Source organism: Salvia splendens, chromosome 14 (assembly GCF_004379255.2).
Source record: "Salvia splendens isolate huo1 chromosome 14, SspV2, whole genome shotgun sequence".
Lineage (NCBI taxonomy): Eukaryota > Viridiplantae > Streptophyta > Magnoliopsida > Lamiales > Lamiaceae > Salvia > Salvia splendens.
In genome coordinates this window covers 22,804,579-22,818,546 of record NC_056045.1, presented here as the reverse complement: position 1 = coordinate 22,818,546, position 13,968 = coordinate 22,804,579, and the positions used below count along the sequence as shown (strand labels likewise).

At 45.9% G+C, this 13,968-nt stretch overlaps 1 long non-coding RNA gene across 1 annotated transcript; it reads right to left on the bottom strand.

Moving 5' to 3' along the window:
- Positions 1 to 1,346: 1,346 nt before the first annotated feature.
- LOC121765892 lies at positions 1,347 to 2,929 on the bottom strand. The gene is made up of 2 exons (XR_006042871.1): positions 1,681 to 2,929; positions 1,347 to 1,605 (listed from the first exon to the last, which is right to left on the bottom strand). It is a non-coding gene; the product is annotated as an uncharacterized LOC121765892 (long non-coding RNA).
- Between the last annotated feature and the right edge of the window lie 11,039 nt (positions 2,930 to 13,968).

Genomic DNA, 13,968 nt, shown 5'->3' with positions numbered 1-13,968 from the left:
CTACACCAAAACAAGTCAGGAAGATCTATGGAAGAGATGATGGGAGAGATGCTTGCTTACCAGCAAACCATGAGGAGTGAATTTCAGTCGAATAATGAAGTGGTGCAAGGCATGCAAAACGCCCAGAAAGAGCATAAGGAAAATATAGACATGCTGAATAAGCAACTGTCCTACCTGGCCAGTTCGATGAATGAGATTTGTGGGAATGCGAAAAGGCTCCCAGTTACGGTGCACATACCTGACAAGGCTAATGTGAGCAAGGTGACATTGTGGTCAGGAACATCCTACAAGGAGCCTGAACGGAAGGAGTCATTTGGGGAATCAAGCAAGACGAAGGATAAGAGGGACATACTGACCACGAGGAGTGGTCATGATGAAACTGAACCAGTTGCTGAACCTCAAATCAATCAAGGTCCGGAAGAGAGTTCAAGGGAAACCACTAAAGAACCTGATGAAGAGGTGAAGGAAGAAAAATCATTCCCTTACTGTTTTGTAAAAAAGAGGAAAGAGAGAGAACCCGTAGACTACATGTCTATCTTTGGGAAACTTGAAGTGACCATTCCTTGCATCCAAGCTGTAAAGCTACCTCCATTCGGTACAAATATAAAGGTGTACATAGTTGGAAGTACAAGGGAGGAAGAAAAGATTGTGATAGAAGGCAACACTCCAACCATGGTCTTAAAGAAGCTACCACCCAAGAGGAGTGACCCAAGATGGTGTGATCTAACCAGTAGCCAAACGCTTACTGACCAGGATATTGAAAAGACTATTTGTCAGAAGTCAAGATTCGCTAGAGCCACTGGGGCTCATCAACTGGCCGAGAAGAAGGCAGAGAGAAAACAAGGGCTGAAGCGTGCATCGAGGTGAATCATCGGGCGTAGGATTGAGAAAAAGAAGGGGCCCAGCAAGGTTCATGGTCTTGTAGAGATCTCAAGCGAGGAGGACAAGACTCCTTGCAACAAAAAGAAGAGCAAGGACACTGATACTGACCAGCAAGATAGTGGACCTCCTACAAAACCTGGGGAGGATCCAAAACATGCTACAACCAAGTTAGAGACCCCTGCTGTTGCTGGACATCCGTCATCGACCCTTACTATCCAGGAAGGGGGTTATCCTACAAAACCTGGGGAGAACCCGACTGCAACTTTCGCCCAGCCAGTACAGGAGGCTATGTGACGCCCCGGAATTTCGATATCCGTTTTATTTGGATAAGCCGAATTTATTAGCCTAATCCTCTTTGTAAGGACGTGTGAGTCGATTGTAATCGCCGACGTTGAATCGAATTAAGTATTCTGTTGAGGAGGAAAGTTTAAGTGCAACCAGGATTCCTTTTTCGATGACAAGAATTGAAATAAAAGATTATTGGAATTTATTGGAGAAAAGCAAATACAATTTCATGAATAATGGAGATGCATCTAGCACATGATTTTATACAAAGAAAGGTGAATTGCTATTCTTAGCTACTCTAAAAGCTCAAGCCTAGGATCTTGTTTCTAGCTACAAGTGGCAATCAAACCAAAGAGTTGTAGGAAGCCATTCTTTTCCTCTTTCCCCACCATCTCTCTCGAATTTGCAGATGCAAGACTCCAAAGTGCCAGCTCAAACCTGCAAAAGAAGTCACATACCAAATTAGTGAAAGATCATATACTTCAACAAGTCAAGCAAGGAAAGTTGCTCAACTTAGTGGTGGAAATATGAAACAGCAAATCCCTGCAAATGTGATCCTCTCAATCTCCCAAGATCAGTCAACAGTGAACTCCCCAAGGCTATCACGATTTTGGCAAAAGAGGCCAAATGTACTAGCACAAAGGAGGGTGAAACCTTAGCCGAAAATAGAAGTGAATCAGATTTTATTCCACAAAACCCAAGGCTGATATCAGCTTACACAAATTTGGCAAGAACGCTTTTTAGCTCAACTCAAAAAGAGAAGTGAGTTGTTAGCTCAAAATAGAAAGTGGAGCTCTCCACATAGAAGCTTTAAGCTCAAATTCAAAAGTGAAGGAATCTTTATCCCAAATTAGACACAAAATGCCAAGGAATTTCGGCTATAAATACCACCCATCACCACCCTCTTCCTCCCACTTTTTGACTCCCAAAGGTTCAAGGAACAAAGGAGCAGCAAGGGAGGAAGGAGAGACAGCGAGATAGGAGCAGCCCCGACAAGCCGAGAGAAATCATCCAAGTGAGGTAATCACCTCAACACCACCACACTCGTTGCATCATGTAGACCAACAACCACATATAGCCAAGGACATAGACACATGGCCTTAGGATTTCATAACTCTAGCAAGTATGAAGAGCAAGCACCGAGAGATGATAATAGTGCTTAGTCAAGTAGGGAGTAATTCCAGATCAGTAGACCCCAAGAATGAGAACCATAGGAGCAGGATTTAGTATAGCAAACAATACCAAGCCCTTTCCAGTGAAGAACAAAATAATATAACACCCAAGTTTGAACTGAATCGTCAGTCGAAAATTCGGAATTTAACGGAGATAAGTAAGGGAGAAAGGGTGACGTAGCTGGTGCGAGGGGCTGCCCGACGATGACCAACGACAGAGGTGGCGCTCGACAGAAGAAAAAGAAACGGCGGCTACTGATCCGGGAGGCGTCGCCGCTGGAACGGAGAGCTCGAAGGTTCGGCTGTCGCGGCGGTGAGCCCGGTGAAAGGAGTTGATGAAGTTTCGGCGTCGGCCGAGTTGGCGTTCCCTTCGGAACGGGAGAGTGGACGAGGCGATGCCCCAAATCTGTAACTTCGCCGTGAAGAAAAGGGAACCCGGAGGTGAGAGGCCCCGGAGGGAGCGAGACGACGGCGTTTTCGCCGGAGGAAGGACGAAACCCCTAACTTCCTAAATTAGGGATTTGCGATGGAGATTGGGAGAAAACGTGTAGGAATACAGAAGGGAGGCGGAGTTGGTGATGGGGTACAGACTAAACAAGCCCAACAGCAGTGACGGCCCATCAGCCCAAAGCCCAAGGAAGAGTATGAGTTCGGCATTACCAAAGAGTTCGGCCCCAGCCTACAGCTCGGTAAAAGCCAACCAATCAAGCTCTACTCTCAGGTCGGCAACCAAAGCAGTTCGGTCTCAGTAAGAGTTCGGCCTCAGCCTACAGCTCGGTAAAAGCCAACCAATCAAGCTCTGCTCTCAGGTCGGCATCAAGCTCTACTCTCAGATCGGCAACCAAAGCAGTTCGGTCTCAGTATTCGACCGAACAAGGAGTTAGTGGACCCATACACGATTTCCACAACTTCCAACACACCCACTACCACGTGGTGTCAGCTCAGGCCACGATCGTAGGCCATGACCTACGCTACATGCAGGACCTCCATGACCTCCACGACATCCACAACCATCATGAGTGGTGATGCAAGCCACGATCTTAGTTCAATGTATAAATAGAACTTAGATCAGATAGAAAAAGGTTAAGCTCTCTAGAGATAAAATATCATATAGCAAGTCTGTGTTGTAAGCTGTAATCCCAGATCAAGCAATACAATCTTGCCCTCCCTTCTTCCCGTGGACGTAGATTTACTTCAGTAAATCGAACCACGTAAAATCATTTGTGTCGTGATCTGTATTTTCCTGCATTCACAAAACATCAGAAATTCGCCGATTCAACACTGGCGCCGTCTGTGGGAACCAGAGAACCAAATTTGTGATAAAGCGAATTTTTGACCCTTTTTCCACCCCAAAAAAAAAAAAATGCATACCAGATCACACACTACCCGTAATACCGTTCGTGAAAACCATGAGGAAGCTAGTCCAGCCCGCAGGTCCGGAAAACAGCCTCGGGAGACTACCTCCTATTCTCACGGTGAAGGAACTAGCCGCTTCAAAAGCCGTCACACCGAGTCTTCCCAGCAGCCCGATTTGAACGAGGCTGTCAAGCTGTTTTTGGCTGAAAAGCAGGAGGAATTCTTAACCTTCCTGCAAAAAAGCCAAAAGCAGCCGGAGACGAAAACGGCGGATTCTCCCTCTCCCTCCATACGAGACAGTCACTACCGCAGTAGTGTCATGTCTTCCAGGAGAAAGAATCCTCGGTACCGGAATCACAGGAGAACTCCATCTCCTCCATACCGAAGAGGTGTCGGGTTCGCCATGTACGGAGCATTGAAGACTCCGTTCTCGGACGATATCACCCGAACTTCCTTGCCACAGAACTACCGAACTCCGTCAATGACTTATGACGGGTTGGTGGATCCTCATGACTTCCTGGGACGCTATCAGTATAATATGGCGAACCAGGGTCTCAATGAGGTCCATATGTGCAAGCTGTTCCCCGAGCTGCTCATCGGGAACGCCAGAAGGTGGTTCGACAGCCTTCCTCAAGGCAGCATTAGATCCTACCGAGATCTAATGGATGCTTTCCACAGGAGGTTCTTTCAGAAAGCGGAAGCCCGGATTACTTCGGCTCAGCTGCTTTCTATACGTCAAGGTCGCGACGAAAAGATCAGCGACTTCGTGACGAGATTCCATAAGGAATGCCTACAAGTGGATAATCTCAATGATCTACTTGTCATTTCGGCATTCCAAAATGGAATCCTGCCCGGAGCTCTCTACAGAAAGCTCGTGGAATGCAGTCCGCAAACAGCTCAAGAGATGTGGGACATTGCGGACAAGTTTTCTCGTGCCGAGGAGGCAGACCGTCGAAAACGGTCTTTAGACAGCTCATCTAGAGAAGACAAAAAGAAGCCCGATCATAGCGATCAGAGGCTTCCTCGCCGAACACCTTCCCCACCAAAGGAGGGATAGCGGTCATCCGAGGTGATCAAAAAAGAGCAAGAGTTTGCAGATTGCGCTTAAAAGTGCCGAGCAATCAGTTCGGCACCATCAAGCATAGCAATCACAGCAGCCGGAGTCAGAGGCAGGCGAAATGACCGAAGTCACACCGGAGCCGAACTCGATGGTGTACGGCACTGAAGCCGTGATTCCGGTTTAGATCGGCATACCCAGTCCCCGAACTCAATTTCTCCTCAGAAATGAATGGTGACGGACTGAGAGCCGAACTAGATCTTGCCGAAGAAAGAAGAGAATTGGCCTGCATAAAAGCAGCCAAGTACAAGGAGCAAGTAGCCCGGTATTATAACCAAAGGGTGAAAAAGCTGCAATTTCAAGTGGGAGATCTCGTCTTGAGAAACAACGAAGTAAGCCGAGCAGAAAAGCTGGGCGAACTCGAACCCACATGGGAAGGTCCATATCGGGTGTCAGAAGTCCTCGGCAAAGGGTCTTACAAATTGACTCACGTGTCAGGAGCACAAGTACCCCGAACATGGTACGTTTCCAACCTCAAAAAGTTCCATTTGTAAGAGACAGTCCGGTCAGTCAGTCTTGAGTCCTGTTCGGTCAATGTGCTTTCTTTGGTTTGCTTGGTCTTTGTTTGTCTCTGTGCGTGTCGTCTCTTACAAATGTTACTGAGGTATCTTGTTCTTCGAAGGCTGATCCCCTTCTTAGAACATATACAAGCCAACGATTGTGAGTCAAAGCTTCTAAAGAGGATACAAGACCACAATTCAGCTTAAACAAGCAGTTCGTCTGAAACGAGCTGCAATAAGCCAACGATTGTGAAGTCCAAGCTTCTAAAGAGGATACAAGACCACAATTCAGCTTAAACAAGCAGTTCGTCTGAAACGAGCTGCAATAAGCCAACGATTGTGAAGTCCAAGCTTCTAAAGAGGATACAAGACCACAATTCAGCTTAAACAAGCAGTTCGTCTGAAACGAGCTGCAATAAGCCAACGATTGTGAAGTCCAAGCTTCTAAAGAGGATACAAGACCACAATTCAGCTTAACAAGCAGTCCGTCTGAAACGAACTGCAATAAGCCAACGATTGCGAGTCCAAGCTTCTCAGGAAGATACAAGACCACAATTCGGCTTAAGAAATATGCACTTCGTCTGAAACGAACTGCAATAAGGGAAAGTCCGATCCACGCGATAAACCTCGCCGAATTAGGACGACCAAGTTCGGTCAAAGAAGTTTACCTCATAAGACCGATGACGACCATGTCTAGTCAAAGAGGTTTACTGCATAAGACCACTTCGGTTAACTGGGAAAGTCCGATCCACGCGATAAAACTCGCCGAATTAGGACAAGGGAAAGTTCGATCCCGGCGACAAAAATCGCCAAATTAGAACACAAAGACGAGTCCGGTCAAAGATGTTTATTTCATCAGACCAAAGACGAGTCCGGTCAAAGATGTTTATTTCATCAGACCAAAGACGAGTCCGGTCAAAGATGTTTATTTCATCAGACCAAAGACGAGTCCGGTCAAAGATGTTTATTTCATCAGACCAAAGACGAGTCCGGTCAAAGATGTTTATTTCATCAGACCAAAGACGAGTCCGGTCAAAGATGTTTATTTCATCAGACCAAAGACGAGTCCGGTCAAAAAAGTTTACTTCATAAGACCAAGGACCAAGTCCGGTCAAAGAAGTTTACTTCATAAGACCGAGGACAAGTACGATGAAATTTTTCGCTAAGCTGTAAATACAGAGTGTTAGAAGCGAAAACAAAATTTCATTTTTCAAATCTTGTTCGGCACACAACTCCGCTACCCTACGAGATGGCGTTACGCTATTACAAAGGACTATTCTACTGTCCAGGGTTGCTAAAGTTGAGCCATCTATTCACAAAATCCTCGTGAAGCTGAGTTCGGGCGTTCCAGGCAGCCGCAGAATAAGCAGGTCGACGAGATGCTCTAATCGACCTGCCACCTCTTCTCTGAGCCCGGGAAGCCCTAGCACCTCGGCGGCGAAGAGTCTCTTCACGAAGCATTTGCCGATCTTGCTCACTCATAACCACAGCTCCTCTGCGAACTTCAGTCCGTCCTCGACTTGACGTCTCCGGTTGTCCCTGAGTTCGTTGCTGACTTGGAGTAGGGTTTTGAGCAAGTGAATCAGAGGTTTGAACTGGAGTACTAGCATCTGTTGGCGGGAAATGCCTGAGGAATCTCTCAATTGCGGGACGCCGGGAAAGAATGATGTCGTACCGAGAAGCCCAGCGCCGTAATGATTTCACAACTTGTTGGCAAGCCGAGCTCTCCAGCGCATTGTTCCTCCGGAGTACATGATATTCCTCCCACAGTTCGTCAACTCGTTCCTGAACTTCAGAGATGGTCATTCCCCCGCGCACACGGATGTAATCCTCGTACGCAGTCCTCTCAGCAATGGTCGTATTCAGCTCGGCCTCCAGATCATTCTTATCGGACTCTAAGTCCTTATTATCGGCCTCCAGCTTCACTAAACGAGCCAGAAGCTCGTCATTCTTCGTCTGATCGGCTATAGCTCTTTTCTCAGCTTCGTCTAAAGCCGAAGAGTACAGCCGTTTCCAGTGAAGTATCTCCATCTCCTTGAGTACAAAGCAGCTATATTAGTTCGGCAGCTGTACCGAGCAGATAGTAAAATACAACAGGAATAAAGGCGAGTACGAAAAGCTATACGAAGACAAGTGTAGAGAATTTTTTATCCACAAGGAAAATTTTTTACACTAGGAGGGCTTCAAGGCCATTTTTACAAGGAAGAAAACTAGACTAAGAGAAGGGAGACGAAATCATACTCCGCCAGCTTCGTCTCCGGCTCCTCGGTCTGGTTCAGCTCCTTTTTCCTGAGCTACCTCAGCCTCGGCCTCGCATCCTGCCGGCCTCGCCTCCGCCTCCTGATCGGCTTCCTTCTCCGGATGCCCGGCCCGCTCGACTTCGGCCTCCGGCTCCAGCGGCTCGGCCTCACCCTCTCCGTTGTAAGTCGAAGCGGGTGAAACGGGTCCCACGGAGGCAAAGATAGCCTCCAGGTTCTCGTCCCGATCAGCTCGACAACTCCGGACTCGGTCTGCAGAAAGCAGGACCGAGGATGAAGCGAGCTCCTCAAGGAGCGGCAGATTCTGAAGCCGAGCTGCTATCTCTCGGCTGTACAGAGGCAGCACGACGTCGGCCCCCTGCTCGCCCTTATCGGTAATTAGCCTTACCAGACTACCGACAAAAGCCGAGAACTGGCTGCTCAAAAAGAGTTTCTCCGTGTAAACACGGAGAGCCTCCCCCTGGGCAGCCACGGCGGCAGCATCCCTCCGTTTCGTCTGCTCTCGCTGGATGACGAGCTGGTTTTTGGCAAACTGAGCTTCATCCTGGGCCGAAATCCTAGCAGCTCTGGCCTTCTCAAAGTTAGCCTCAGCCTGTTCGGCCCGATGACAAGCAGCCGCCAACTTCCTCTGCATCTCAGCATAGTCATTGGACGCTTTGGAGAGTTCGACGGCGACGAGCTTGGAGAGCATATCGTTCCTCTGAAAATGGATAAAGAAAAAAGTCAACAAAGGGGCCACAAAAAATACAGGAAAAAAGCAAGGCCATAAAATCAAGAAGAGAATTCACCTCGGCGAAGTCCGTGGGCCATAAAAACGGCTCACAGATATGTTCCGAAGGAGGCGCCAAGACCACGTCTTTCTCTGGCGCTCTCGGGGGCTTCTGGGCCTTCCCCTTCCCCTTTGCCGAAGTCGACTCCGGCTCCTTCGGATCCGAAGAGGTTTTTTGCCTTTTCGGAGTCCTCTCGGCATCAGACGCCGAGCTGGTGGTTTTCGGCCTCTCCGGCTCCTTGGACTCCGAAGATTTGCGGCTAGCCTTATTCAGCATGTACACTGCCGAAAAGCAAGGAAACAAGGTTAGTTTTCGCTGCTAAAGCAGTAAAGCATAAAAAAGAAATCCTCACCCTCAGTTTCTTCGTCCGAAGACGAGATATTGAACACGAGGTCGCCCTTGACGAGCTCAGTTTCCGAGTATTGTTTCCTAATCATAGGAATCTTATTGAGCTCGCCCTCGAGCTCGGCCAACGGTTCTAACCGAGGATGAGGAATCACGGACTTCGGCCCTCTCCAGGGAAAGCCCGGAGCCGCTGTCCTATTATAAAAAAAGAAGCGGTTTTGCCATTTCGGCCACTTGGTTTTGCAGAATGCCCTAAAAGGCTGTAAGGGGATCAAGTAAAACCAAGATCCCTTCCTTTTAAATTGGAAAAAATTAAGGATTGCCCGCAGAGACAGATCCTTATCTAGCCTACGGAGTTCGGCAGCAAAAGCCGACAAGTGCCTCCAAGAATTCGGAGTCACCTGACCTAAAGGGAGTTGAAAAAAATCAAGAAGCTCTACAAAAGGTGGGGGAAGAGGGAAACGAAGCCCGCATTCTAAGCAGGCTTCGTAAACGGTGGCATAACCCTCCGGCGGGTCGTTAGCCCTATGATCATCGTCGGGAACCACCGCCTTCCCCCCGGGAAGAAGATATTTTTCGTGTAGAGATATCACGGTGTCCTTACTCAAGACGCTGTGAAAGTATTCTACAGTCTTCTCTCCGGACTCTTTCCGGCTAGAAGACCCCTTGCCCCCTTTCCTACCGCTACCTAACTCGGAAGAAGAAGAAGAAGACATGGTTCTTACTCTTTGCAAAATCTGAAGAAATTCTGAAGAAATTCTTGAAAGCAGAAGGAAATCTTTTACGCAAAGGAGATAGAGTGCAGAAGAAGCAGTCGCAAAAGTGCTTCAATGATGAAGAAGGGAGGTATTTATCAGATTCGGCGAAGATTTCAAAATCGTCGCACCGTTTCGAATCCCACCTTTCCAGGATTCAACGGCCGGATTTTACTGTCGCATTTAATGCAGTCACATGCAAGGCACGTCCCCTGACGTCAGCCTCCCCCGTACCTTTATCCAGAATGCCGAAGTGACTCGCTTCGCCGAATTGATTCACTTCGTCTTTCGGGGGGGGTAGTGATGGGGTACAGACTAAACAAGCCCAACAGCAGTGACGGCCCATCAGCCCAAAGCCCAAGGAAGAGTATGAGTTCGGCATTACCAAAGAGTTCGGCCCCAGCCTACAGCTCGGTAAAAGCCAACCAATCAAGCTCTACTCTCAGGTCGGCAACCAAAGCAGTTCGGTCTCAGTAAGAGTTCGGCCTCAGCCTACAGCTCGGTAAAAGCCAACCAATCAAGCTCTGCTCTCAGGTCGGCATCAAGCTCTACTCTCAGATCGGCAACCAAAGCAGTTCGGTCTCAGTATTCGACCGAACAAGGAGTTAGTGGACCCATACAGGATTTCCACAACTTCCAACACACCCACTACCACGTGGTGTCAGCTCAGGCCACGATCGTAGGCCATGACCTACGCTACATGCAGGACCTCCATGACCTCCACGACATCCACAACCATCATGAGTGGTGATGCAAGCCACGATCTTAGTTCAATGTATAAATAGAACTTAGATCAGATAGAAAAAGGTTAAGCTCTCTAGAGATAAAATATCATATAGCAAGTCTGTGTTGTAAGCTGTAATCCCAGATCAAGCAATACAATCTTGCCCTCCCTTCTTCCCGTGGACGTAGATTTACTTCAGTAAATCGAACCACGTAAAATCATTTGTGTCGTGATCTGTATTTTCCTGCATTCACAAAACATCAGAAATTCGCCGATTCAACAGTTGGCGACGCGGAACCGCCGCTGCTCTTCTCAAATTGGAGATCTCGACTAGATGAAGAAGAAAGAAGAAAAAGGGGGAATGATTGGGGAGGATTCTGGAAGGGGCCGATGGGGATGGAGTATATTTGACTGTTTCTTTTAGGGTTGGGCCCTAATTGAAATAGTAGTAGTGGTCGATCACTACTTGTTTTTGGGCCAATAAGTTTTAATTGTTGGGCTATGTCCCATTTAATAAAAAGGGAGTAAAGTGGACTGCCTAAATTAAATGGTTGGGCCAAGTATCGTCCTTTAATTGAGAGATGGAATAAAGAATAATTTGGAGAAGTAAGGAAATTATAAATTAGCAAGGGAAGTGGGCTGAGAATTATTCAAGCATGGATCTCGAAAGTTGAATTATTTAATTTTTCCCGAATAATTTATTGAGTTCCTGAGATGGAAATTATTAAAGCAGAGACGCGAAGGGCCGACCGGCGTCGCCCCGCGACGCCATGGGCGGCCTTAAGAAAAATCCGAAGAAGAAGGAATTTAAAGATGGATTTTAAAAATCCATATTTTACTATTTAAGAGATAATAGAATTTCTCCAAGATACGTAAAGCGAATAATTAAATGCTGCTGAGAAATGAAGCCGAGTTAGGATTTAAGAAAAATCCCATAAGCCGAGACTAAGAGATAGATGCTATCCTATAGGATGCATGCATTTTTTTTTCAGAAAAATAGTTCGAGTACTAATTAGCGTGTTACGCTATTTATTTCTAAAGGAGAATTTATACAAGGGCAAGTGATGCCAAATGAGGAATTTTAATTGGAGATAAGCATACCAGGTGGGCTTTCTTTTAATATCCAGCACTATAGTGTGGATATAAAGCAAATGTTTTGAAGTTATGAAATATCATCTTTTCTCAAAATGGAACTGCGATTATTTCAAGATGTTGTCATGCCATAAATGTTTGTTTTGATGAAGCTTGTCTGTGAGGCTAAGTGCCTATTTTGTTTTGGTAACCCCAAAACGTAAATCGAATTCGGGCCTGAGAGTGGGTAAAATCCCAACACAGACTTGTGTACACGTTGAAGAGTCGTGAGCCATCCTAGAGAGGTTGGCCGGCGAGGGTGCTTGTTGAAGGTGGCCACTTCACGGCACACTAGATTAGCAGACATGGTTGGATACATCAAAGAACTTAGACTGCAGTCGGACTTTTAAGATCACAAAAGAATTTAGTATGCTCGGGCCTTTTAAGAAACACCCCCGTGTGATACTGTTGATGGATGACAACTTATATTTGTATGTTTTGTTTTCGGCACGTGTCCACTGAGTACTCCTGTACTCAGCCCTGCATGTATTTATAAATGTGCAGGTTGAACGTCAAGATGGAGAAGAATTGATCGGAGTCGATGCTATTAAATAATCGTGTGGATTTCTCGACGGTTCGTGTCTTCATACACGAAGTCGTTCAGTAGGGACCTATTCCGCTGTGTTTTGTTAAATGAGAATAGTAATGTCTCATCATTGAACTCTGATTCAGTTCACATGTCAAATTATTCTATTATGAGATTGTATCAAATACTTGGATTCTAATTTGTGGTATCAATTGATTGGCCTTTCGGCAAGTCCCTTGAGTTCTTTCCTCATTTTGTTAATTCCGCTTATTAGTCACGGATTTCCCGCTTTTGCTATCATTAGCAAAGTGCGGTCGTGACAGGCTAACATCGATAATCCACTTGTCATCCCTGTTGCCCAGAAAGAGACACCAGTACCAGAAACTGACTTACAGGAAAATCGAGACAAAGAAGGAAAATGCAACCAAGAAAGAAAGAGAAAAGGCAATGGGGCAGGAAAGCAAAAGAAGGAGACCAAGAAGCCAAGGGTGGTCCTATCGGCCATTATCATCAAGAAGCTGGGACAAGTGCACAAACTGATCGGGAGCAAGGTCCCCAGCAACCATCGTCTGCGGCCCATGGAAAAGAGGAAAATCAAGGGGACTTTCAAGAATCATAAGAAAAAGAGTGACACCCCTGATGTGTACCAACAAAGGAACCCGAGAAGGAAACTGCACAAGGCTCCTGACCAAAGAGGATCCTGAGGAGAAGATGACCGACCCTACCAACTGACCAGTTAGCTTTCTTTTTAATTGCAGTAAACTTGAGTTTTTTTTTCTAGTTGTGCTGTTTCTATTTTTTTTGTACATGTTTTAGCATGCGTATACCCTCATTCATAACACTTAGCCTATTCCATAGTCTAAGTCTGAGAAGACGAAGGTTTACAACGTTATATGTGTTTAGGATGTTAGAAGTTGTCTTTGTTTTGTGTTTTTTTATGTGAGTCATATACCTTTTCCCACTTAGCCTATTGCATAGTCTAAGTGTTAGAAGTTTTTGTTGACATAGTATGTTTTGCATATTAGTTCTTGTTCCACATTGTCTATGTGTTTCTCTATGTTCGTTATTCTTCTCCCACTTAGCCTATTGCATAGTCTAAGTGTGAGAAGTTTCATATATAATATGTTTTCCATGTGTTATGTGTTTTCTGGTTTTTTGTGCTTCTATGTGTTAGATACTGGTCATCTTGTTTTCCACTTCACTAAACTTGCGTGAAGGCAAGCAAGGATGAAGTGGGAGGAGGAGATAATGGCCAGTATAATTGTATATATGTGTTGTCATGTGTCGAGTCAGTCCCTAGTAAGTCAGTTTAGGTTAAGTTTTTTTTTAGGTTAGGTGTTAAAATACGGGCTTAAAACTCAACTAATACAATCTTAAGGCGAGATGATCGATGGAAATAAAACACACCAAGAGTAGAAACCACCTTTCTTAGATTCAGGCTAGTCTAGAGGATGCAAGTATGAAAGAAAAAACCCGATTAGAAGCCAATTGTGAAAGCCCTCTTAAAATGGTGAGTTAAAAGCCTAAAGTGGAACCACTTTCCGCTAAACATTTAAAAAAAAAAGAAAAGAGTGGCTGCCACATGATGCCTAGGGTAAGGTGACCGCGTGTAGCAAGTCCTGAAGACATTAGGAAACCCCCCCCCCATGCAAAAAAAACAAAAAAAACCACCCTTAGAACCCCTCTTTCTAGCCAAATCTATACCCAGATATAACCCATTAGCCACTGGGACTGTGTGTGTGCAAGGCATAAGGCAAGAAGGCGACTGGCCAGGAGGACGTACAAGAAAAATCAACTGGAGAAAGAAATCGAGAGGTAAGGAGAAAATCGACCAGGAAAAATTCCGGGTCCAAATAAAATAAGAAGGAATAAGGGTGGCAAAGCAATATTTAAAAAATATGTTGAAGAAAATGGTCGAAAACACTTGACAACAAAAAGAAGGAAGAAGGAATAAGGGTGACGAAGCCACAAAGAAGCTACTGACCTGTTGGAGGTCAATATCAGGAAACGCCAAGCCAAAGAGAAGCAACAGCCAAAAGCCCAGATACACACAGTTCCCCCACATAAAAATAAAGTAGTAGTTTTCGTACCTTAGAGCCTTAGGAACACCCACCCCAAACACTACAAACCAATAGCCCCATTACAAG